Source organism: Pogoniulus pusillus, chromosome 35, assembly GCF_015220805.1.
Source record: "Pogoniulus pusillus isolate bPogPus1 chromosome 35, bPogPus1.pri, whole genome shotgun sequence".
In the NCBI taxonomy this organism is placed as follows: Eukaryota; Metazoa; Chordata; class Aves; order Piciformes; family Lybiidae; genus Pogoniulus; species Pogoniulus pusillus.
Genome location: NC_087298.1, coordinates 13,519,630 through 13,542,876, shown reverse-complemented (window position 1 = coordinate 13,542,876; position 23,247 = coordinate 13,519,630). Strand labels below are relative to the sequence as shown.

At 54.5% G+C, this 23,247-nt stretch overlaps 1 protein-coding gene across 1 annotated transcript in view; it reads left to right on the top strand.

The window, feature by feature from the left end:
• The window catches only part of ABL1 (ABL proto-oncogene 1, non-receptor tyrosine kinase), a 79,177-nt gene that overhangs the window by 1,653 nt on the left and 54,277 nt on the right, over positions 1-23,247 (top strand). The gene's annotated exons all lie outside the window — the stretch shown is intronic.

Here is a 23,247-nt window from a genome sequence, read left to right as displayed (position 1 = left end):
GGTAGGAGGTCTCTGCTGGTGTGTACCATGGTGGAACATAGTAGGAGGTCTCTGCTGGTGTGTGCTGTGGCTGGGAGGTGGGTTGCCGAGCTGGGTGCAGGGGGGGATTGCTCAAGGGTCTGACTTCCTGCAAGTTCTGGTTTCTCTTGCTGCTTAGTGCAAACCTGTGATTGTTGAAGAAGAAAATGGTTAACCTGGGTCAGATGGCTTGGGGCCTGGGCAGAGGTTATTGTACAACCAGATGCAAAGCACAAGGAAGAAACTTCAACGTGGCACAAGTTTCTCATTTCACCTTTACATGTCTTAAACTTCAAAGTCTGGGAGAGCATTTCAGCCGTTTCGAGTTGTCTGTTTCACACCTGAGGGTGATGCTGTGGTCGGGGACAAGTGTTCTTCAGCTGTCTTTATGAGAGGGGCTCTTACTCGGTGAAAAAAAACCCAACAAGCTTCATCTGGAAAGTTTGTGGATGCTGCTGTGCTGAAAAGTGGTTGGAGTAAACCAGTCTGATGGTAATTGGCTTAGTGCACGTACAGCACTTTTCCTCGGTGGCTTCTCCTGGATGGTTAAACCTTCACCTCCTGCTGTGCTGAAGTGCTTGAGGCTAACGGTGGACAAGTTAAGGGTACAGCAGCTCTGTCACTTGCTGTTCTTCTGCAATTTGGGAGGAGACTGAGGACAAGGCAGATGAAAAGCTCAGTGAGACTTGGGGGTAGGCTTGGAGGAGCTTAGTGAGACTTGAGGGTAGGTTTCGAGGAGTTCGGTGAGACTCGGGGGTAAACTTGGAGCTGCTCAGTGGGACTCGGGGGTAGGCTCGGAGGAGCTCAGTGGGACTCGGGGGTAGGCTCGGAGCTGCTCAGTGGGACTCGGGGGTAGGCTCGGAGCTGCTCAGTGGGACTCGGGGGTAAACTTGGAGCTGCTCAGTGGGACTCGGGGGTAGGCTCGGAGGAGCGCAGTGGGACTCGGGGGTAAACTTGGAGCTGCTCAGTGGGACTCGGGGGTAGGCTCGGAGGAGCTCAGTGGGACTCGGGGGTAAACTTGGAGCTGCTCAGTGGGACTCGGGGGTAGGCTCGGAGGAGCTCAGTGGGACTCGGGGGTAGGCTCGGAGGAGCTCGGTGGGACTCGGGGGTAGGCTCGGAGGAGCTCAGTGGGACTCGGGGGTAGGCTCGGAGGAGCTCAGTGGGACTCGGGGAGGTTTGGTGGCTGTTTGAAATGTGGTTTTTTTTCCCCTGTGGAAAATAAAGGGCAGAGGAGTTGTAAAGTTCAGAAGGCAGCAGTGCATTGTTCTGCTGAAACTTCGTGGAGCAATCCTTGCTCTTGCTCAGTGCTCTGTGGGAATCCTGATCTGCTTGGAGGAGACATCCTGCTGGCCACAGCCTGTGGCTGGAGAATGGGATTCTGACAAAGCTTCTTCAACAGTTCTGGCCTCTTGAGGAGGTTTACTTGTGGACAAAGCAAAACTGCATCAGTCCTTTTCCTGTAACTGAGAGCTGAAGTCTTTGCTGCCTCTGAGGACGCGGTGGAGAAAATCTGATTCGGTTTCATTGTAGCTGTGCTCTGCTTTCCAGCTCCCCCTCGGTGTTTCTAGAAGGGCCCGAGAAGCCCTGCGCGGTGCAGACACAGCCCCTGTGTGCCTGTGGCTGTGCTGAAGCAGTCTTGAGTGCCACCAGTCTCGTTTGTTTGAATTTCCCCCTCCGTGTTTGTGCACTGAGGAAACCGAAGGTGATAAAGGGAAGGTCAGAGAATGTAAAGGGCTGGCTTGGTCCTCTGCTGATAATCCTGCTGCTTGGTTTTTCCAGTCCCTGCCTTCAGTCCTGCTGCAGCTGCTCCTCCACCCCAAGTTGGGTTGCTGCTGTTGCTACTTTGGACCGGGTTTCAAGGTCAGCTGAGATACAATGAGAACATTAAGTGCAAGCAGGGCAGCCTCCTAACTACCTTTGGTGTTTTGATGTAGCAGAAGAGCCAGAAATGCTCCTTTTTGATGACCTAACAGGAGCAGGCAGATGGTAACTTCTTGCCAGCACGACCTGAGGTCAGAGGGTCCTGGCGCTCTGCTAAGAGATACAGCATCCCTAATGTCCATGGACCATCTGTCCACAGGGACCTCCCTGTCGTGCCTTGGAAAAGAGGGAACTTGCAAGAGGACATTAAGGCCAGGACATCTGTTAGGAGAGCTGCAAAGGATCAGCCCTGCTTACCCACACCAGGGAAAGATTCTTCTCTCGCCTGGAGGAGATGAGGCTTTGAAGGGCAGGCAGCAGAAGGCTGCACCACTTCTGGTGGTTCAGCTGTGGTTTGAGTTGCTCCTATCCTGAGACAGTTGGAAAACAGAGGGAAGAGAGCTGGGCAAGTTCCTGGTTTCCCTCTTTTTTTAACTGATAATTGGCCTTTGGAATACAGAGGGAGCCTCACATCCTTCAGTGGGCAGAACAGTACTGACTCTGGTGAGACTTGGGTGTACTGATTGATGAGGAGCACACTGTGAGCTGGCAGTGTGCTCAAGCAGCCCAGAAGTAAACCGTGACCTGGGCTGCAGCCAGAGGAGTGTGGGCAGCAGGGCAAGAGAGGGGATCCTGCCCCTTGACTCTGCTCTGCTGAGACCTTACCTCCAATCCTGCCTCCAGTGCTGCTGTCCCCAGCAGAAGAAGGATACAGAGCTGCTGGAGTGAGTCCAGAGGAGGCCACAGAGATGCTCCAAGGGCTGGAGCAGCTCTGCTGGGAGGACAGGCTGAGGGAGCTGGAGGTGTGCAGCCTGCAGAGGAGAAGGCTCCAGGGGACCTGATAAAACACAGCCCTGTGGAGTTGGTGGCAGTGTTTCAGTTAAGCCTGTTTCAGTGGGACCACTGCATGCTGGGCTCTGCTGAAGCTCATTCAGCAGGCACATTTTCAGAGCCCTGAAGATCTGAATTGCTTCATGTGGTGTTGAGCCTTAGCTGAAGGGTTCAGTGCATGCTACCAGGGTAGGGCAAAACAACTTCCAAGGAAGTAATTCCACTTCCCAGGCCTACACTGAGTGGCACTCAAAGCATCCAGAGGCTTCTGAAAAGCAAGGAGGCAACTGGCCAGGAACTAACTCTGCTGGTGGTCAAATGGGCTGTGAGAATAATGCAGAAAGGCTCTAAATTTGGTCCTTAGTTGACAATGGAGGAGTGCATTAAGGGGGAGGAAAATAATCTATGGGCAAGTTTTGGGTGGCTGTCTTTGTACTGCTGCTTTCTTCACCAAGGGGGTTGGAGGAGCTGCACTTCGTGCTGGGGTGGTTACCCTGGGCAGCAGAGGAGCCCTTAGTGGGATGTTAGAGATTTCATCCTGCCACAGATGACTCTAAGCTCTTGCATTGTTTGCAAGCTTTAATCTGGGAGGCAGCAGAAAGGCCACGTTTGCCTCTTCCCCTGTGCTGCTCTGACACATGTGTCTGTAGTTGCTGCTTTCTGGGGACACGCAGCTGAGAGCAGAGCTGAAATGGGCAGGACTTTGTCAGGCATTGTGGAGCTCACACACTGGTGGACCTTGTGCCTCCCAGGACATTCATCTCAGCAGAACTCTAGCTTGTGCACAGAAGGCTCAGCTCTGAGCCCAGCATTGGCAGCACTTAACTGCAGTGATCAGTAAGCACCAGGCTTTCTCCAGCTGTCTTGGGAAGGTGTTGCTGTGCTGAGTGATGAGCAGATTCCCTGGAGCACCTTTAGGAGAACAGCATCTCCAAGCAGAAGCACCTGAAGGCTTAGAAGTCATTTCTAATCAGGAGACCTGGGATGCTGAGCTGAAGGGTTGGTGCTGGGATAAGTCTTGAGTGAGGTGGTGGAGCTGGTCCACAGCTTTGGCTTCCATTGACTGTTGTGATGCTGCTGGCTCAGCAGCAGTGTTCTGAGGGGTGGAATCCTGAGCTGAAGGGTTGAGTGTTACAGGTCCTCTTTGCTGTGTAAATTGTGAGTGGGCATGGGAACTATCCTTCTATGGCCATGTTGAGGAGGGAGATGGTTTCTGCTTTAACAGTGCAAAATTATGGCAAAGAAGTAGCTTGAAAGAGAAATCTGTGAAGTGCTCAAGAGGAGTGTGGGCAGCAGGGCAAGAGAGGGGATTCTGCCCCTTTGCTCTGCCAAAACCCCAGCTCAAATCCTGCATCCAGTTCTGGTGTCCCCAGCATGAAGTATTGGCAGACAGCTCTAAGGTCCCCCTGGAGCCTTCTCTCCAGGCTGCACACCCCCAGCTCCCTTGGCCTGTCCTCACAGCAGAGCTGCTCCCAGCCCTTAGATCATCTTTGAGGCCTCCTCTGGTCTCACTCCAGCAGTTCTGTGTCCTTCTCGTGCTGGGGACAGCAGCACTGGAGGCAGTATTTGAGGTGAGGTCTCAGCAGAGCAGAGAGAGCACAAGAGCTGTGCAGGTTCTTGGATTGGTTTGGGTGGGAAGGGACCTTAAAGGTCCATCCATCTATTTCCACCCCCCTGCGGCATATGTTGAGCTGCTCACCTGTGCTGGTGCTCATCGGCTCAGTTGTCTTTGTGCTGTGCAGGGAAAATCCTAATCCCAAGGAGTTTTATTGATGGTTTTGTGCTGAATAAAATGTTATTGGTAACTGTGGCTTTGGAATCTGCTTGGGTCAGCTGGGTGGTCTGGAGCAGGTTGTGACTGAGCAGCAGCAGAGGATTCTGTGGTTGTTGTCCTTTCCCAATCCATCTCCTCTCTCCAGAGGATGCAGTGATCAGTCATTGCCATGCTTGGGTTGATGGAAATGAGTTTCCCTCCACCTGAGAACTGTTTCTTTAAACCCAGGTGGTTACAGACCCTGCAGTTATCCCTTCCCCTTCTTCCTCAGGGCACTTTTGTTACTTCATCTCTTCTTCACCAACTGCAAAACCTAAGACCTGAAGGAAAGTGCTTTACCACAACTGGTTCTGCTTGAGCCCTGGAACGGTGTCGTTGGCATCGACCTCATTGGAGTCAATTTCCTTCAGCAGCTCAGGTCTGCACTCTGAACTGAGGAAACTTCCTTCTTGGGCTGGAGATTTGGCAGCTCCCAAACTTTTAATTTCCATCTCTATTAGGAGAGGCTTATCCCCAGCTTTTGAGATCATTGCTTATATATCCAACTTCAATATGCTTTGCTCTTAGCCTGGTTAATGCTGACATCTGCTGCACACCACATGCAGATCTGTGTTTATTGCCTCCTCCTGTAGCCCTTTTCATCACACAGAGCTCTTGCTATATTCTTTCCTGCTCCACTTACCAAATACCAGGAGGTTTTGCTAAGAAGCTGCTCCACAGGGTTGGAAGATGTTAGGCAAGAGACCTAAGACTTGCTAAAGTGCTTTTCCATGTGCTGAGGTGGAAGGTGGTGAGGATGGGGAAGGCTAATCCTTGTCCTGGGCCAAAGCAGCTCTGTTTTGTGCACTAATCTCTGGTAACTTGCCGTGTTAAAGCAGTTCATCTCCTTCAGGATGAAGAGGAGGTGGCTGCTCATATGCCAGACTTTCATTAATAGGTTCTGCTGGTTCTGCATTTTTATTTAGGGGGGTTAATGGGAAGGCTGTGTGAGAAGAGCAGGACAGGGGGAGCAGAGGAGGCTGCAGGGGATTAGAACAGAGAACACTGCTGTGAAGTGATCCTCTCAGCGTGCTTCATTGACCAACAAACTCCCAGTACTTGGAAGAGTTTGTGTCTGAAGTTTGCAAGTGAGGAGCTGCCACAGTCCCACTGCTGAGAGCTGGGAATCCTGAGTTTCCTTCCCATCTCTCTGGGCTTTGTGGCCCATGGCACCTCATGATGGTGCAGAGAGGTGAAAACGGCCTTGGAAACTCTTGGTCCTTCTAGGGTGAGCGTGCTCTTGTCTTGTGCTTCCAGCTGTGCTTCTGGGAGCTCTGATAAAGCAGATGGGAAGTAAATGGATGAGTTTTGCTACTGGACAGTTATGCTGTTTGCTCACAGGGATGTGACTGCAACCAGTGTGTTGGCAAGGCAGTGGGTAAGGAGTGCTGTTGGCTGGTGCCAGGCAGTCTGAATGCACAGCTGCAGTGCTCAGTCCTGGAATCACAGAATGGGTTGGGCTGGAAGGAACCTTAAAGATCATCTAGTTCCAACTACTTTCCACCTGCCTCCTTGCAGTGATGTTGGGGCCAAGCATGTCCTAAGTACCAGCTTTGTCCAAAGTACTTTCTGGAGTTGGACTCAGTGTGAGATTTGGGATGGTTTTGTTCTTCTGCAGCATTTCTTACAAGGAGAGGCTGAGGGAGCTGAGGTGGTTTAACCTGAAGGAGAGTGAGAGGAGACCTCACTGCTCTCTACAGCTACCTGAAAGGAGGTTGGAGTGAGGTGCGGTTGGGCTCTTCTCCGTGGTATCAAGTGATAGAAGCAGAAGAAATGGCCTGAAACTATGTCAAGGGAGAGTTAAGATGGGGAAGAGGGAAAATTTCTTTGCTGCAAGAGTGGTCAGAGATTGGCACAGGCTGCCCAGGGAGGTGCTGGAGTCCCCATTGAAGGTGTTCCAGGCTGCCCAGGGAGGTGCTGGAGTCCCCATTGAAGGTGTTCCAGGCTGCCCAGGGAGGTGCTGGAGTCCCCATTGAAGGTGTTCCAGGCTGCCCAGGGAGGTGCTGGAGTCCCCATCCCTGCAGGTGTTCCAGAACCAAGCGGCAGAACCATGGTTTGGTGCCTGTGGCAGTGCTGGGTGGAAGGTTGGACTCGACCCTGGAGGTCCTTCCCAAGCATTAATGGTTCCCTGATTCCTCGCTTGCTGCCCCTGCAGCCGTACAGAGCCTGAGCCTCTGTCCTGGGGGGTGATGGCAGCACTGAGCCCTTCACCCAGCTGCGGGGCAGGCACCTGCCTGATTTGTGTTGTGCCAGCTCCGCACTCTGCTTTCACCTAATGAATAGCATTTCACACCAGATTGTTAATCATTAAGGCTTTGCTTTCGTTGTGTGTGTTAAGGAATCAATATTGCCAGAGGCTGGCTGCCTCCAGAAGCCTCCTGCCCATTTGTGCCACTTTTCTAAGGCCTTTTGGTGCATTCATCTTCCAGACTGACCTCAGTTCCTACTTTATTCCTACCACATCAGCTCAGGACTTCTCCTGTGCCTTTCCAGGGTGTGAGTTGTGCCCAGACTGCCTCTCCATAAGCTCACCCTTTGAAGTGCTGTCTGATCAGCATCAAATCCTGTCTGCTCCAAGTCTCTCCTTTAAAGCTCATAAACTACTGAAAGGCAGAATCCTGTTCTGCTCTGCTTTTCACTCCATATTTGCATCAGAGAGGGACTGGTGGCCTTGGGAGCTGAGGAGAATGCGTGATGAAGGTGTGATGTAGGCACTGTGGAAGGAGATGTTCCACTAACTGCCTGGGTTTGGGGTGGCAGAGCCTGCTGAGGGACAGGATGCCCTTTTGCTGCCCACAGCTGGGCACACTGCCTCTGTTTCCCATCGTGCTGGTGCTCTCTAGGGAGAAATTCCACTTAGACTCCACATCCAGAGCTTGCCAACAGCTCCACTGACCTCACCAGGGTGTTGCAGTGAGCCCAATGCGCTGCTCAGCTGCCAGTCCCTGCCTGGTGGAACTCATGGCTGGTTCATGGTCTGCTTTCCTGTGCTGTGTTCCCAGAATAAACAATGCTGGTGGCTCTGCCCCGGGGCTGAATGTGCCGGGGGGGGCTAAGGACTTTAGAAACTGTTTGGGCTTTCAGCTCTGGGGCGCCCAACACGAGAAAGACAGGGAGCTGCTGGGGCAGGGGAAGGAGATCAGAGGGCTGGAGCACTTCTGCTGCAAAGGCAGGCTGAGAGAGTTGGGGTTGTGCAGCCTGGAGAAGAGAAGGCTCCAGGCAGACCTTAGAGCTGCATTTCAGTTCCTGGAGGGGACCTGCAGGCAGGCTGGGGAGGGCTGGTCAGAGGGGGCTGTGGGGACAGGCGAGGGCAGTGGTCTGGAACTGGAGCAGGGCAGAGCTAGGTTGGACAGCAGGAGGAAGCTCTGCACGGCAAGGCTGGGGAGAGACTGGCACAGGCTGCCCAGGGAGGTGCTGGAGACCCTATCCCAGGAGACATCCAAGATCGGCCTCGCTGTGCAGCCTGCTGCAGCTGGAGGTGTCCCTGCTGCCTGCAGGGCAATTGGGCAGGATGCCCTCTGAGGGTCCCTCCCAGCCCCATGCGCTGTGAAACGTCGCCGTTCCTTCGAGTTGGCTGCTTTTTGGGTGCTGTCCCGTTTGAGGTCGCTCTGAGAGGCTCGTTCCGGAGCCCTGCGTTCTGGCTTGCCCCAGGGGCTGTCCCCAGGCTGGGGGCTGCGGAGTCGCCTGCTCGCAGTGGCCTCGGTGGTGTGCGGGAGGAGCCGCAAGTGTCGTTCGCTGCAGCGGCCGCGAGGTGTCTGCGCTGCGTCTCTGCAGGAGCTGCTCCGGACCAGCTCCGCCGCAGCAGCAGCGGCTCGGGGGCCGCAGTGGCAGCAGCGAGTCTCGGAGCAGAGGCTGCCCAGGCTTTTCAGCTGCTTTCGGAGCCTGGGAGCGCTCTGAGCTCGCTGCTGCTTGCTGGGTGAGGTTTGCTTTTGCTGCTCATGGGGAGATCTTCCTCCCTCAGCTCCGGGCTCTGTTGCAGCTCATTCTTAATGCTTTAAACCAGCAGCAAGAGTTTGCAGGGCAGGGTTTGCTTTGCACTTAGTGTTGCCTTCTGCATCCGAGCTTGCTCCTCTACCTCTTTTCTTCTGCCACGCTCACTTCTTAAAGTCCACTTCTGGTGTCCTAAGCGTGAGAAGCACACAGAGCTGCTGGGGTGAGGCCAGAGGAGGCCACAAGGATGCTCCCAGGGCTGGAGCAGCTCTGCTGTGAGCACAGGCTGAGGGAGCTGGGGGGGTGCAGCCTGCAGCGGAGAAGGCTCCAGGGGCACCTTAGAGCTGCTGCCAGTGCCTGAAGGGAGCCTGCAGGAAGGCTGCAGAGAGACTTTGCTGAGGGGGTCTGAGCCAGGCCAAGGGGCAATGGATTGGAGCTGAGGCAGAGCAGGCTGAGAGTGGAGCTGAGGCAGAAGTTGTTGAGTGTGAGGATGGTGAGAGCCTGGCAGAGGCTGCCCAGGGAGGCTGTGGCTGCCTCCTGCCTGGGGGTGTTGAGGGTCAGGCTGGATAAGGCAGCTGAGCCCAGCTGAGAGGTGTCCCTGCCCATGGGGGGAGGTTGGAGCAGCTGAGCTCTGAGCTCCCTTCCCACCTGAGCCCTTCCAGGACTCTATGATTTTGATACATGTTTTGGCTATTAAGCTGTGTGATCCTCTCAGTTTAGAGATGGGTAAGTGCCCAGGCTGGTGTGGGTTGGAAAGGACCAGAACCCAAACAAAGTGATCCTCTAAATCCCCATCCAGCATTTCTAAACTGGAGCTGTTCCTGGTGAGGCTGCTCAGGGGAGCACTGTGCCCAGAATACCAGGGTGGGTGTCCAGAAGAAGGTGCCAGTCTCTTTTCAGTGGTGGCTTGGGACAGGACAAGGGGCAACAAAGTGGAACACAAAGAGTTCCACCTCAGCATGAGGAGAAACTTCTTCAGTGTGAGGGTGCTGGAGCCCTGGAGCAGGCTGCCCTGAGAGGTTGTGGAGCCCCCTGGAGACTTTCTAACCCTATCAGTGCATTCCTGTGTGACCTTCTCTGGGTGGTCCTGCTTTGGCAGGGGGGTTGGACTTGATCTCTGGAGGTCCCTTCCAACCCCTACCGTTCTGTGAGCCAGGCTGTTGGAGTCAGTGGCACAGTTGGTGTTGTCTGCCTGTCAGAACTGCTATCAAGAGAGCTCACTGAGGAGTAAACTTTCATCAAGTCCTAACAATGTGACCCAAAGGCGAGCTGGAATCTGGCAATTCTCTGTTGGAATCAAATCTCTCTGGGGTGGGAGAATTTCACAGCAATGAAGATGATTTGGTGCATCTAGCAAAAGAGTTTAAGCTCTAAATACAAATGCTTGAATGGGTTTTTATTATTTTTATTAGGTCTAAGCTCCCTTCATATCCTCTGTAAATCTGACAACACATAATGTTCATTTGAAAGGAACATTCTAGCTCAGCCAGAATGACTGGAACAGCTATTAGAGCTTTTGTTGTCTGCCTGCACCTCATGTTTGCAAATAACTCAGAGAAGCTTGAGTGAAAAACGTTGAATTAATGCCAGGCTGTTATTTCTTCCTTAAATATATCTGACTTGATGGCTGAGGAGATGCATTTGGAGCTCTTTGCAATCAAACCTTCTTCTGAGGCTGTTGATGGATTGCACTAAATGTGTTTGCTGTATACATTTTTTTTCTCCCTCTCCCCAAATGTTGCAGATATTTAACACAAAATAGATGTGCTTTACTGGAAGTTAACTTGGAGGGTAGACAAAGCTGTTCCCATCATTTGAGCTTGTTGATCTTCATCTAGAAGCTGCCAGTGGCTTTGGGTTGTGTGGGTTGTCTCTTCTGCCTTTAAGTAGAGCCTTCCAGGCTGAGGTCTGGCTTTCAGGATGCTCTGCCTTGCAGGTGTGAAGTAGACATTCCTAAGAGACCAGCACAGAAGGTGAGTGGTGCTCAACCCTTCACATTTCTCACCACTGCTGGGGGGACAAAAAAGCCAAACCTGCTGGGGGGAGTTTATAGAATTCATTGAACAGTTCATAAAATGGGTTAGGTTGGAAGGGACCTCAAAGCTCGGCCAGTTCCAACCCCCTGCCATAGGCAGGGACACCTCCCACTAGAACAGATTGCTCAGGGCCTCATCCAACCTGGTCTTGAACATCTCCAGGGAGGTCACATTGGGTGATTCTGTGCTCCACAGCCTCCCTGGGCAATCTGTGCCAGTCTCTCACCACCATCACTCCAAAGAACCCTTTCATCACATCCACTTTCAATCTCCCCTCTGCCAGTCCAAACCCATTCCTCCTCCTCTTGTCATTCCCAGATCTTGTCAATAGTCCTTCCCCAGCCCTCCTGGAGCCCCCTTCAGATCCTGGAAGGCCACTCCAAGGTCTCCTCCAAGCCTTTTCTTCTGCAGGCTGCAGAGCCCCAAGTCTTGTAGCCTGTCCTCAGAGCAGAGCTGCTGCAGCCCTCTGAGCATCCTCGTGGCCAAGAAGAAGCCCAAGGTGAAGGCTGCAGACACCACCAGTGCAGATTCCTTCTGGCTCAGCCATCTCCCTCTTCTGCAGCCTTCCCAAATTAGGCAGTGGTGGGCTTCAGCTGGACCTCAGACCTGATGATTTGCAGCCCCTGGTATGAAACACATTCCATGGCCACCAGATAGTCCTGAATCATGCAGTTCTGGGGTGGCCTCATCCTCTTGCTCAAGGTGAGTCAGAGCAGTGATGGTGGGACCCAGCTGGCTGCTGATGAGTGGCTGTTGTGACTGGAACAGGGAGACTGTGTTCAGTTCTGGACCCCTCAATTCCAGAGGGATGTTGAGGTGCTGGAAGGTGTCCAGATAAAGGCAGCAAGGCTGGGGAGGGGCCTGGAGTACAGCCCTGGGAGGAGAGGCTGAGGGAGCTGGGGGTGTGCAGCCTGCAGCAGAGGAGGCTCAGAGCAGAGCTCATTGCTGTCTGCAGCTGCCTGCAGGGAGGCTGTAGCCAGGTGGGGTTGGGCTCTGCTGCCAGGCAGCCAGGGACAGAAGAAGGGGACACAGCCCCAAGCTGTGCCAGGGCAGGTTCAGGCTGGATGTGAGGAGGAAGTTGTTGTCAGAGAGAGTGAATGGCATTGGAATGGGCTGCCCAGGGAGGTGGTGGAGTGGCTGTGCCTGGAGGTGTTGAAGCCAAGCCTGGCTGGGGCACTTAGTGCCATGGTCTGGTTGAATGGCCAGGTCTGGGTGCTAGGATGAGCTTGGAGCTCTCTTCCAACCTGGCTGATTCTGTGGTTCTAGTCTCTGACTGCTGGTGAGCTGCATCTGAAACCTGGGGGGGTATTTTAAAGCCAGGCTGGATGTGGCTCTGGGCATCTTGATCTAATGCAAAGTGTCCCTGCCCGTGGCAAGGAGGGCTTGGAACTGAATGATCCTTGAGGTCCCTTCCAACCCTGACAATTCTGTGGAGCAACTCTACCTACTGGTACCTGTAGGCCTTGATTGGGCTGCAGCATTTTGGCCATTCTACCTTCTGGCTGAGCTTAAAAAGCTCCGTGGGCATCGCTGGTTTTAGGGTCCAGAGTGAGGAGGACATCAGCCCTTCTGTGGCTGGGAGGCTTTCATCTGCTGAAGCTCTATCTCAGAAAGTCGATGTGCTGCTTGTGAAATGCTCCCCTAAGGCAAGTGGGGGCCTCTGGGGAGGGGGACTGGGGCTGGAGCCAATCAGGCAGGCGGTGGAGGTTTCAATTATTCAGGCAGCACTTTTTGTGATGCTCAAAGCGGAATCGCTGGCAGCTGCATTTTAAAAATGCACCACTTGTGCAGTTTTTAGAGGTAAAACCAACTCCAGGCAAGGGAAGGTGCTCTGCTCCTCCTCGCAGACCTCCTTGCTGCAGCCTTACACAATCGCACTTGGGCTTGGGGTCTTTGTCCTGCTTTGGGCGTGTGTCGTGGCTGTGTGCTTAGCCAGCGGCTGTAGAGGTGCTGGTTCCCCTGGGGGGTTCCCCTCTGGGTTCCATCTCTTCATCAGTGCCACAGAGAGTGAGGCTGAGGCACCCTCAGCAAATCTGCAGGTGATAGCAAGCTGAGTGGTGTGCTTGGTTAAGGCTGAGGCTGGGGTGGCATCCAGTGGGATGTGGACAGCTGCAGAGGTGGGGTGAGGAGAGTCTCGGGAGGTGCAATAAGCAAAGTGCAAGGTCCTGCACCTAGGTCAGGGCAATCCTTGATGTCAGTCCAGGCTGGGAGTGATGAGGTCGAGAGCAGCCCTGCAGAGAAGGGTTTGAGGGAGCTGGTGGATGAGAATCCTGAATCCTTACAGTTGGAGAAGCCCTTGGAGATCGAGTCCAGCTGCAGCTCAAGCCCTGTGACCACTAAGCTGTTTCTGGAGGCCCCATCTACATGTTTCTTGTAGGGAGCCATGAGGCCTCCCCTCAGCTTTCTCTTCTCCAGACTAAGCAACCTCAGCTGCTCCTCGCACGATGTCCTCCAGACCCCTCCCCAGCATTAGTGCTCTTCTCTGGACATGCTCCAAGACCTCAATAACCTTCCTGTACTGTGACCCCCAGAACTCGACCCAGTACTCCAGCTGTGGCCTCACCAGGGCTGAGCTCAAGGGCACCATAACTGCCCTCCTCCTGCTGGGCACTGCTCCTGATAGAGGCAGGGACCTTGGTGTGGCAGCTGCCTGTGTTCATCTCCTGTGCAGCACCTTCGCCTCTCAGTACAGAAGCCCTGTCCTGACTCCTGCTGTGCAGGCACTGCTGTGAGCATCCTGACCTTGCTGCTGAGCAGAGAGAGTTGCTTTAGTGCAGGAACCTGGCACCTGCTGTGGCAGGGCTGGCTGGAGGAGCTGGCCTTGCCAGGGGCTGGCCTGGGGGTGTGTGGTGAGGCGCAGAAGCAGATAGAGGAGGCTGTGGACATGTGCTTGGGTTCCTGCCGCGGGGCAGGGGTGGGCAGGAGCCAGCCTGGGTGGATGCAGAGCTCCTCTTAGTTTAAATGCAGTGTGGAACAGATAAGCTGTGACAAGGACCTTCATTCCTGCTTTCCCTTCTGCCACCTACACTCTTCCTCCCACATCTGGCTTCTGCACACAGCAGAAATCCAAACTCTTCCCACCAAACCCAAATAAAGCAGGGAGGAAAAGCAGCTTTGCTTTTATGGCTGCTGTCAGCTCCTCTTGTGGTTAGAATCCCATCATTGCATCAGCTGGAAAAGCCCTCTCAGATCACTGGCCCCAACCACCAGCCCAGCACCACCATGGCCACTAAACCATCTCCCCAGGTGCTGTGGCCATGCACATCTTGACCACCTCCAGGGAGGGGGACTCCACCACTGCCTTCCTGGGCAGCCTGCTCCAACCTCGCCCTCTCCCAGTTACTTCTTCCCTTGAAGCTGAAAGGTGCTGAGGCCATTAAAAACCCTCACAAATGAGCAGGTTCATCCTTAGCTGTGTGCATTAGACCCAAATGTCTGTTCCACCTCTCCCCAGCGTTCTTTACAGCTTGTCTGAAAGCCATTACTGAGCTATTATCTGGCACTGAGACCAGAGGAAAATATTCTGAGCACTATTAGCAGCATCTCACATACTGAAGTGTTTTGGGCAGATTCTCTCCATTCAGACACTGCTGATGCATAAAAGAGGATGAAGAATTTAAGCCAGGAAATGTGCATAGGTCCTAGCAAGTTGTGTGTGTGAGAGAAAAGTAATTAAATATAATGAATTCTCCAGTGCAAGTATTTCCAACTGCAAACCACTTCTCATTAGCTTTCAGCTGCCAAAGAACCAAATTAAAACATCAATCAAAGGTAGTGATCCAGGTACCAGTCTTAAACTGCATTTTCAGTCCAGTAGCAGCAATTACTGTGTCACTGTTCTCAATTTGGCTTGCTCCTCAAATGAGATCAGGAATGACTGCAGCATGAACCCCCTCCAAAGAAAAAACCTCAGCAAAGCTTTGTCACCCACAACACCTGAGTGGCTCCTGAGTGCCTGCCTGCAAACCAGGCACCAGTGGAAGGAAACTGAGGCTGCTGGCAGCACTGCTGCTGCGAGGGGCAAAGCTCAGCAGCGAATGCAGAGCTGCCCTGGAGCAGAAGAGTTGCTCTGTGTTTCAAGTAGAGGTCAGTCAGGCTTTGAAGGGTGGGAAAAGAACGTGGCAGGGGTGAAGTCTTGGAGGGCTGAAAGCTACTGAGACAATGAGATGCTGGCATGGGAAGTGCAGGGTTGGCTTTGGGCTGGTGTGCTCAGCTGTGGCACAGCTTGCACATGGCAGTAGGTTGGTGGAAGAGGTATAGAACCCTACAGTGGTCTCTTCTGTCAGGCAACCAGCAACAGGACAAGGGGACACAGTCCCAAGTTGTTCCAGGGCAGGTATAGGCTGGATGTGAGGAGAAAGTCCTTCCCAGACTGAGTGATTGGCATTGGAATGGGCTGCCCAGGGAGGTGGTGGAGTCTCTGTGCTTGGAGGTGTTGAAGCAAAGCCTGGCTGGCTGGGGCACTTAGTGCCATGGTCTGGTTGACTGGCTAGGGTTGGGTGCTAGGTTGGGCTGGCTGAGCTTGGAGCTCTCTTCCAGTCTGGTTGATTCTATGATTCTATGGCAGCCACAGCCTCCCTGGGTGTTCTGTACCAGTCTCATCACCCTGGTTACTAAGAACTTCTTCCTAAGATCCAGTCTGACCCTGCCAGGACTTCTGCTCTGGAGGAGCCGGGGCAGGGCTAAGAGCTCAGCCCAGCTGCTGGCAGCCACACTGCAGCCAGTGGGGCTAGGGCTGGGCTCTGTGAGTAGCTGAAACCTGTCAGCAGCAAGCAAATAACTTCCTCCACTGGGCCTTAACTTCTGCTTTAACCAGGATTCACTCAGCTGATAAGTGGTGTTCAAGCCTGAGATGCTCTTCTGATCTAGTTGAGGTTGTCCCTGCTGACTGCAGGAGGAGTTGGGACTGGATGACCTTTGGAGGTCTGTTCCAGCCCAGACCACTCTGCCAGGCATCCCCCAGCAGACCGTGTAGGCAGGTCGGGTTTGGAGGAGCGAATGAGGAGCGATTCTCTGCAGTGATTTCCTTTGCTTTTGGCCTTGTTCATTTGCTCCAAGCCCCTGCACCTTCCCTGGGAGAGCTGATGGAGCACTCTGCTCGGGGCCACCAGCACTGCCTCTGTTCCTAGCGGCGGAAGCTGTGCTGGAGGCGTGCGGAAAGGGCAGGCAGGACTCCCCTGAAATTCAGTGCCACAGGCTGGTGCCTGAAGATGCAATGAATGATAATTGCTTGGAACAGCAAAGAGAAGGATGAGACAATGTCCCTAGGCGTGAGCTGGAGTAACTCCCCCCACCCCAAAGTGCTGTGGACCAAAATCTCGTGGCTGGAAGGGTCTCAAAGCGAGGGGACCTCCTCGGGGCTTTGAGCTGTTGCAGTCGTTAAGGCTTTGGAAGGGCAGGTCTAGACTGGAGACCAGGGAGAAATTCTTTACAGTGGGGGTGGGCAGATTCTGGAACAGGCTGTGCAGGGAGGCTGTGGATGTCCCCCCCGGAGGTGATCGAGGCCAGGCTGGATGAGGCTTTGAGGAGTCCCTGCCCATGGCAGGGGGAGGAACTGGATGGTCTTCAAAGCCTCTTTCAACCCAAACCCAATCTATAAGGAGAAGTTTCTTTAATGTGAGGGTGCTGGAGCCCTGGAGCAGGCTGCCCAGAGAGGCTGTGGAGACTTTTGGGCCCCATCTGGATGCGTTACTGTGCGGCCAGCCCTGGGTGATCCTGCTCCAGCAGGGGGTTGCACTTGATCCCCAGAGGTCCCTTCCAGCTCCTAACAGTCTGTGATTCCCTGATCTGCCTGCGGGCTGCTCCCAGTGCCGTCAGTTTCCCAGCGCAGCATCACCAGTCACTAAGCAGCATCCTCCCAAAAGGCAGCAGGAGGGAGCCAGGGAGAGAGGATGGCAGAAGGGCCAAGTGAGTGGCAAGGCCTCTCCTGCCCTTTACATGAAGGGGCAGAAAGCAGACAGACAGCTGCCAGTAGCAGACTAATGCATCTGAGAGCTTTGGAGCTGACCCATGAAGACAAACAAGATTAAGATTGCTCTTTTTGAGCTCTTTAGGGCAAACAAAGCCCCTCTCAGCAAACCACCAGTTTTCATGCCAGCTTTGACCATCTTAAGACCAGAAAAAGAGAGGCTCAAATCCAATTTCTCTTTTCTAAATCCTTGGCAGGTCACCTGGCAAGTGCAGGCCAACAGCTTTGCTAGCAAGGCAGGAAAGAAAATGATCATTTTCTTTTCTAAGCAAGGATTTGAGTCCCTTCAGCTCAGCAGCAGGATTTTCCTAGCCCAATGGAACACAAAGCAATCAGCCAACCTGCAGCAGCATCCAATTTGAAGATGGACAATTGCTTCTCCCAGAGAAAAAGCAACAATTTGGTAGAGACAAAAGGGCAGGCAAAGAAAATCCATATAGATGTAAACCCAGTCAGCTTTGGCAGGCTGGAGGGCAACAGGTGAGCAGCTGCAAGGTGAGAGGGAAGTGCCAGGGGATGCAGCACACAGCGGTGCAGAGGACAGGCGGCTCTCAGAAGGGCATCTCCCAGAGAGGGTCACACCAGAAGGGTTTCATCTTTCCCCACCTGATGGAACATCAAAGCAGAAGGAATGTGCTCAGCATTCTGTACCTCAGCAAGCAGCAGGCTGCAGAGCACTCAGTCACAGACCCATGGAGGTTGGAAGGGATCTCTGGAGACCATCCAGTCCAAGCCCCCAGCCAAGGCAGAGGCACCCAGGAGCACATCCAGGTGGGTTTGGAATGTCTCCAGAGGTGGAGACTTCACCACCTCTCTGAGCAGCCTGCTGCAGGGCTCCAGCACCCTTAAATTAAAGAAGTTCCTCCTCATTTTTCAGATTGAACTTCTTGTGTTCAGGTTTGTGCCCATTCCTCCTTGTGCTGTCACTGGGCTCTGCTGAGCAAAGCCTGGTCCCATCCTGCTGCCACCCACCCTTCAAGTGTTGATCAGCACTCAGCAGATCCTTTCTCGGGCTGCTCCCAGGTCTCTCAGCCTTGCTTCACAAGAGAATTTCACCCAGTCCTGGTGGTGAGCTCAGGTTCTTCTGGGGTCACTCCCCAGCGAGGCAGCAGCAGCCTGGGTAGTTCCTGCTGTTTCCTTGCAGGGTTTCACAGCTGAGCCCCAGCTCCTGCGTGCAGCCAGCAGCCCTACCTCCAGCTCCACTTGTCCTGCTCCCCACAGCTGCTTACCTGCTGGGGTGATCTGGTGGTACTGGGGCAGATCTCTTTCCGTTTTAACGATGCTGGAAGCTTTTGTGCCAGGCTTGAGATACTTGCAGGGGAGTGCAGCTTGCAGCTGGTGCCCTTGTGCTAATGAAAGCTAAAAATGGTAATAATATCTTTATGGGTTTGAAACAACCTCCTGCTCTTTCCCTGCTCTCCAGTAATGTAAAGCCATCCAGCCTGTGACATTTGATCAGGAGCTCAGGCAGCTTGCTAATGGCTTTCTGATTGTTCTCCTGGTCCATTCTCCTGCTGATGGATGGTGCAGAGTCGGCTCTCGCAGTCTGGGGAACTGATAAAACCACTTTGCCATCGTGTCGTTGCCTTTCTCCGGGAGAGGGGAAGAGCACATTTCCTCTGCTGTCCCAGTGGCTTTGCTCTCCTGCTCAATTAGAGAGATATATAGAGGAGCAGCCTCCCTATTTGAAGCTGAAATTAGTTTTGCAGCTTGGATGAGGTCTTTCCTGGGAGGCTGCTGGAATCCCTGCTTGCTCTGGGGAGGTTTGAGCAGGCTCAGTGCCTTTACAGAGCTGGCAGGTGCAGGGTTTCTGGTGGGGGCAGTTTCTCTGCCTGCTGGACAAATCCACCTGGTCATGCCAGACCTCATTTCGGGCCAGGGTAGCCACATCTGCCTGGGCTCGGCATGCAGAGTCCGTTCCAGGAGTGCCTTCAGTAGGGGCAGTTCAATGCAGTTCAGTGTGGCCACAGCTTGAGTGTGGGTTCAGTTCTGGATGCCAGCTCAGAGCCACAGAGATGCTGAAGGGAATGGAGCAGCTCTGTGAGGAGGAGAGCCTGAGGGAGCTGGAGCTCTTTAGCTTGGACAAGAGGAGCCTGAGAGGTGACCTCAGCAATGGTTATCAATGTGTGCAGGTGAGTGCCAGGAGGCTGGAGCAGGCTCTGCTGGGTGATGCCAGTGCCAGACCAAGGGGCACTGGGGGAAGCTGAGGCAGAGGAAGTTTCATTTAAACCTGAGGAGGATTTTTTTCCCTGTGAGGGTGCCAGAGCCTGGCACAGGCTGCCCAGGGGGGTGTGGAATCTCCCTCTCTGGAGATACTCAAACCCCACCTGGGTGTGTTCCTGTGTGATCTGCTCTGGGGGATGCTGCTCTGGCAGGGGGCTTGGACTGGCTGAGCTTTGGAGGTCCCTTCCAGCCCCTGACACTCTGTGATTATTGCCACAGTACAGGGAAGACATTGGGGTGCTGCAGTGTGTCCAGAGAATAGCAGTGAGGCTGGGGAGGGGTTTGGGGAGCAGCTGAGGGGCCTGTGGTTGTTTAGTCTGGAGAAGAGGAGGCTGAGGGGAGACCTCATTGCTCCCTCAAAGGAGACTGAAGTGAGGCTGCTCTTGGTTTCTTGTGTAACCAGCAATAGGAGGAGAGAAGATAGGCTTCAGCTGTGCCAGGGAGGCTTTGGTTGGAGAAGAGGAAACATTTCTTGGCTGCAGAAGTGGTCAGAGATTGGGACAGGCTGCCCAGGGAGGTGGGGGAGTCCCCATCCCCGGAGGTGTGGTGCTTTGGTTTAGTGGCCATGGCAGTGGGGTTAGGGCTGGACTGGATGGTGTCAAAGGGCTGTGCCAAGCTCGGTGGCTCTGTGCTTCTGTCACTTAGGAGCTCTTAAACCTGCTGCAGCTTTCGGTTTCATAGCTCAGGTTGTGTGGGTTTGGGATGCCCATTGGAGGACTTGTGGGTGCTGGTGGAGAAAACCCAGGATGTGCTTTTGATTGCAGTTCCTTAGGGGCTAAGGAGAGCCTTGGAAATAAAGCAGCTAAAGAATGATTTATTCAGATGTTTTTATCAACTTAAGCCCCAGCATTTGCAGCCCCTTTGCCATCCCTAACAGCTTCAACCATCTCATTTCTCTGCCTCCAAGGATTGATTCCCTCCCTGCTCCTCCTGGTGAGCTGCGAGAGTGAATGTTGGGCTTTGTAATTAAGACCTCTTGAGTTATTTCTGGTTTGTCAACATAACTGATGCCAGGGGTTCTGCGGTACAGCTCCTCTCGCTGCCACACTCCTGCACGTGGAGGCGTTTTGGGGGGTTTGTGGGTGTAAATCAGCAGTTTGCCAGCCTGCAGGCTTCGATTGCTGGAGTAATGAAGCAGCTTAGCCCAGCGAGATCCCCCTCGGGCTGTGCACCAGCGTCTCTTGTTTTCCGAGCAGCTCCAGGCTCCTCCAGGCTGGGGCTGGGAGCTCGCTGAAGATCGCTGGTGATAAACTGTGTCCTAACAGCCCTGCCTAATAAACATTAATAATGGCTTGCATTATGTTTTCTTCCCATTCATCCTTGAAGCACCTGCTGGGTGATTTAGTTGCCGTTCCCGGAGATCCATCTTCTTCTCTCCCACTTTGAGGGGGGAAAAAGAGCTGATGAATTGTTGGCTCTGTGTTGTTTTGTGGCTCGAAAGTTGAGGTTCTTGAGTTTCTCTGTCACACTCATCATGTCCCACAGCGTGCTGCCGGCTGGGTTCAGATGAGCAGTGCTGACTTGTGCTGCCACCCAAGCTCTGCCCGCGCAGAGCAGCTGCTGGGAGCCGAAGTCCTTCCCCAGCAGGCAGCTGCCTCTGGAGAGAGCTGATGGCCAGCACCGGAGCCCCCCGGGCGCGGTGGGCTTCCAGCAGCAGTGGTTTGGACTCTCCTGCGTTTGCTCAGCACATGCTGCATTGGCAGGGTTTGGAAGTGGTGCTCAGGTAGCTGGAATTAGCTTTGAAGTGAGAGCTTCACACTTGGTCAGCACCCTGCCGGGGGGGAGAGGGCACTCTGCCCCCCTGCTCTGCTGAGACCCCACCAGCTCTGGACCTCGATGGAGCTGTTAGAGTGGGCCCAGGGGAGGCCACAAAGAGCAGCTCTGCAGTGTGAGGCTCGGCTGAGGGAGCTGGGGGTGCTCAGCACGGAGGAGACAGGGCCCAGGCAGAAGTGGATTCCAGGGGTGCTGGGGAGGGACATTTTAGAGAGGCACGGAGTGACAGGCTGAGGCAGGATGGCTTCGAACTGCAAGAAGCTGGCTCTGGGTGAGGCACTAAGAAGAAGTTAAGGTGCTGAGGAGGGTGCTGGGCACTGGGACAGGCTGCCCGGAGAAGCTGTGGAGGCTCCAAGCCTGGAAGTGCTCAAGGTCAGGTTGGATGGGACCTTGGGCAAGCTGCTCTAGCAGGAGCTGTCCCTGCCCGTGGCAGGAGGGTTGGAACGGGATGAACTTCAAGGTCCCTTCCAGCCCAAACCTTTCTATCTTCTTTTGCTGTTCCTCGCTTTTAGGGCTGCTGTTTTCCCTATTCCCACTTATCCCATCCTTCTGCTGGGGGGAGAGGGCTCCTGCCAGCTGTCTGGGGGTGTCTTCTCTTAGCTGTCTGGGGGTGTCTTCTCTTAGCTGTCTGGGGGTGTCTCCTGCCAGCTGTCTGGGGGTGTCTCCTGCCAGCTGTCTGGGGGTGTCTTCTCTTAGCTGTCTGGGGGTGTCTCCTGCCAGCTGTCGGGGGGTGTCTTCTCTTAGCTTTCTGGGGGTGTCTCCTGCCAGCTGTCTGGGGGTGTCTCCTCTTAGCTGTCTGGGGGTGTCTTCTCTTAGCTGTCTGGGGGTGTCTTCTCTTAGCTGTCTGGGGGTGTCTTCTCTTAGCTGTCTGGGGGTGTCTTCTCTTAGCTGTCTGGGGGTGTCTCCTGCCAGCTGTCGGGGGGGGGCTCCTGCCAGCTCTCTTCCTTTGTTCCGTAGCTGCTCTGGGGCCTGGTTTGCTGTTTCAACCGGAGCCATTGGGGGGCCAGAAGGGCACACTCGGCTGTTTCCAAACTTTCCCCATCGCCTGGACCAGCCGCAGTGGCAGCCGCAGCAGGAGGCTTTCCTGCCTCGCTGGGCGGCAAACCTCAACCCTTCCTCCGTGCTCCCCGGGCTGGGCTGCCGCTCGGGGGCTCCGGCGGCCCCGCTCATTGCCGTGTGCCTCTGGAGGGGCCGGCACACAGCAGGTCATTTTCTGCCTTTGCTCGCTGCCGAGCAGTTAGAAAATAACGAATGGCTTCGTTCCTGCTTGGAAGGCCTCGGAAAATGATGGGATGCTCTGAGCCCGGGCAGCGGCGCCCGGAGAGCGAGCAGCGCCGCAGCCGTTCCTCATCGGCGGCAGCGCAGCGCTGGGCACTGCTGCAGCTTTGGCCCTGTGGCTGCTGCTTCAATTAAGTGAATAATGAATTCTCCCTTCTCAACCAGGAGTGGGGAGGGGGTGGAAGTGATCTACGTGCTGCATCCCTGCCCGGGAGCTGCTCTGTGGCTGAGGGATGGGATGGAGTTGAGGTGTGCTGGCTGCTGTGCAGGAGGACCTCCGAGCGTGTGGCATGGGGAGGGCTGTGCCCGGCGCTGCTGTGCCCAGTGCTGCTGTGCCTGGCAGACACAGACCTGCTGGGGGGAGGCCAGAGGAGGCCACAAGGATGATCCAGAGCTGGAGCAGCTCTGCTGTGAGCACAGGCTGAGGGAGCTGGGGGGGTGCAGCCTGCAGAGGAGAAGGGTCCAGAGGGACCTCAGAGCTGCTGCCAGGGCCTGAAGGGAGCCTGCAGGAAGGCTGCAGAGAGACTTTGCTGAGGGAGTCTGAGCCAGGCCAAGGGAGAATGGATTGGAGCTGAGGCAGAAGTTGTTGAGTATGAGAGTGGTGAGAGCCTGGCAGAGGCTGCCCAGGGAGGCTGTGTCTGCCTCCTGCCTGGGGGTGTTCCAGGCCAGGCTGGATGAGGCCCTGAGCAGCTGAGCCCAGCTGAGAGGTGTCCCTGGGCATGGCAGGGAGGTTGGCACTGGATAATCTTTAAGGTTCTTTCCAACCCAACCCATTCTGTGACTTCAAGGTCTCTGTCCTCTCCTGGCAGGTGGTTGCTGCTGTCACAAGGGATTGAAGTTTTATCCTAGCCCAGTGAAAGGTTCCTGCCCTGGGGCCTGGGCTTATTGATTCCCAATAATGGTCTGAGGCTGCTGAACCTGTCTAAGGTTAATTAAAAAAGGGATTGGCCAACAGAGCGACCTGGTTGTTCATCTGAGCCTGACTGGGCAGAGGGGAGAAGTGCTTGCTGTGCTGAATTGGTTGATAAGCCCTCTCCAGATTGTCTTCCCTCCACCCCCTGCTCTGTGCCTGGCATTTTTCTCCCCAGCTTGACATAAGCACTTGGCTAAGGCTGAAGGCTGGGCAGAATTTCCCTCCATCAGCAGAACCCGAGGGGAAGCAAAGCTCTTCTGCCAATCACATCCTGTTCTGGGGGGGCAGAGGCTTGATTTAATGCTTCTCATTGTGCTGGCATATGCTAAGCAGGATGCAGATGCAGTGGGTGAGGGTCATCGCCCACTGTGTGTTTCCCAGGCTGTGGAGAAGCCTCCTGCCAGGAGCTCTCTTGGCCTGTGCCGGTACCCGCACTGCAGTGTGACCTCTGCTGCATTCCCCAGCCTCATTCCTGGCATATCTTGGCCTCTCCATCCTCACATCCCCACCCCCAGTCCTGGATGGGTCATGGTCAGGCTGGAGA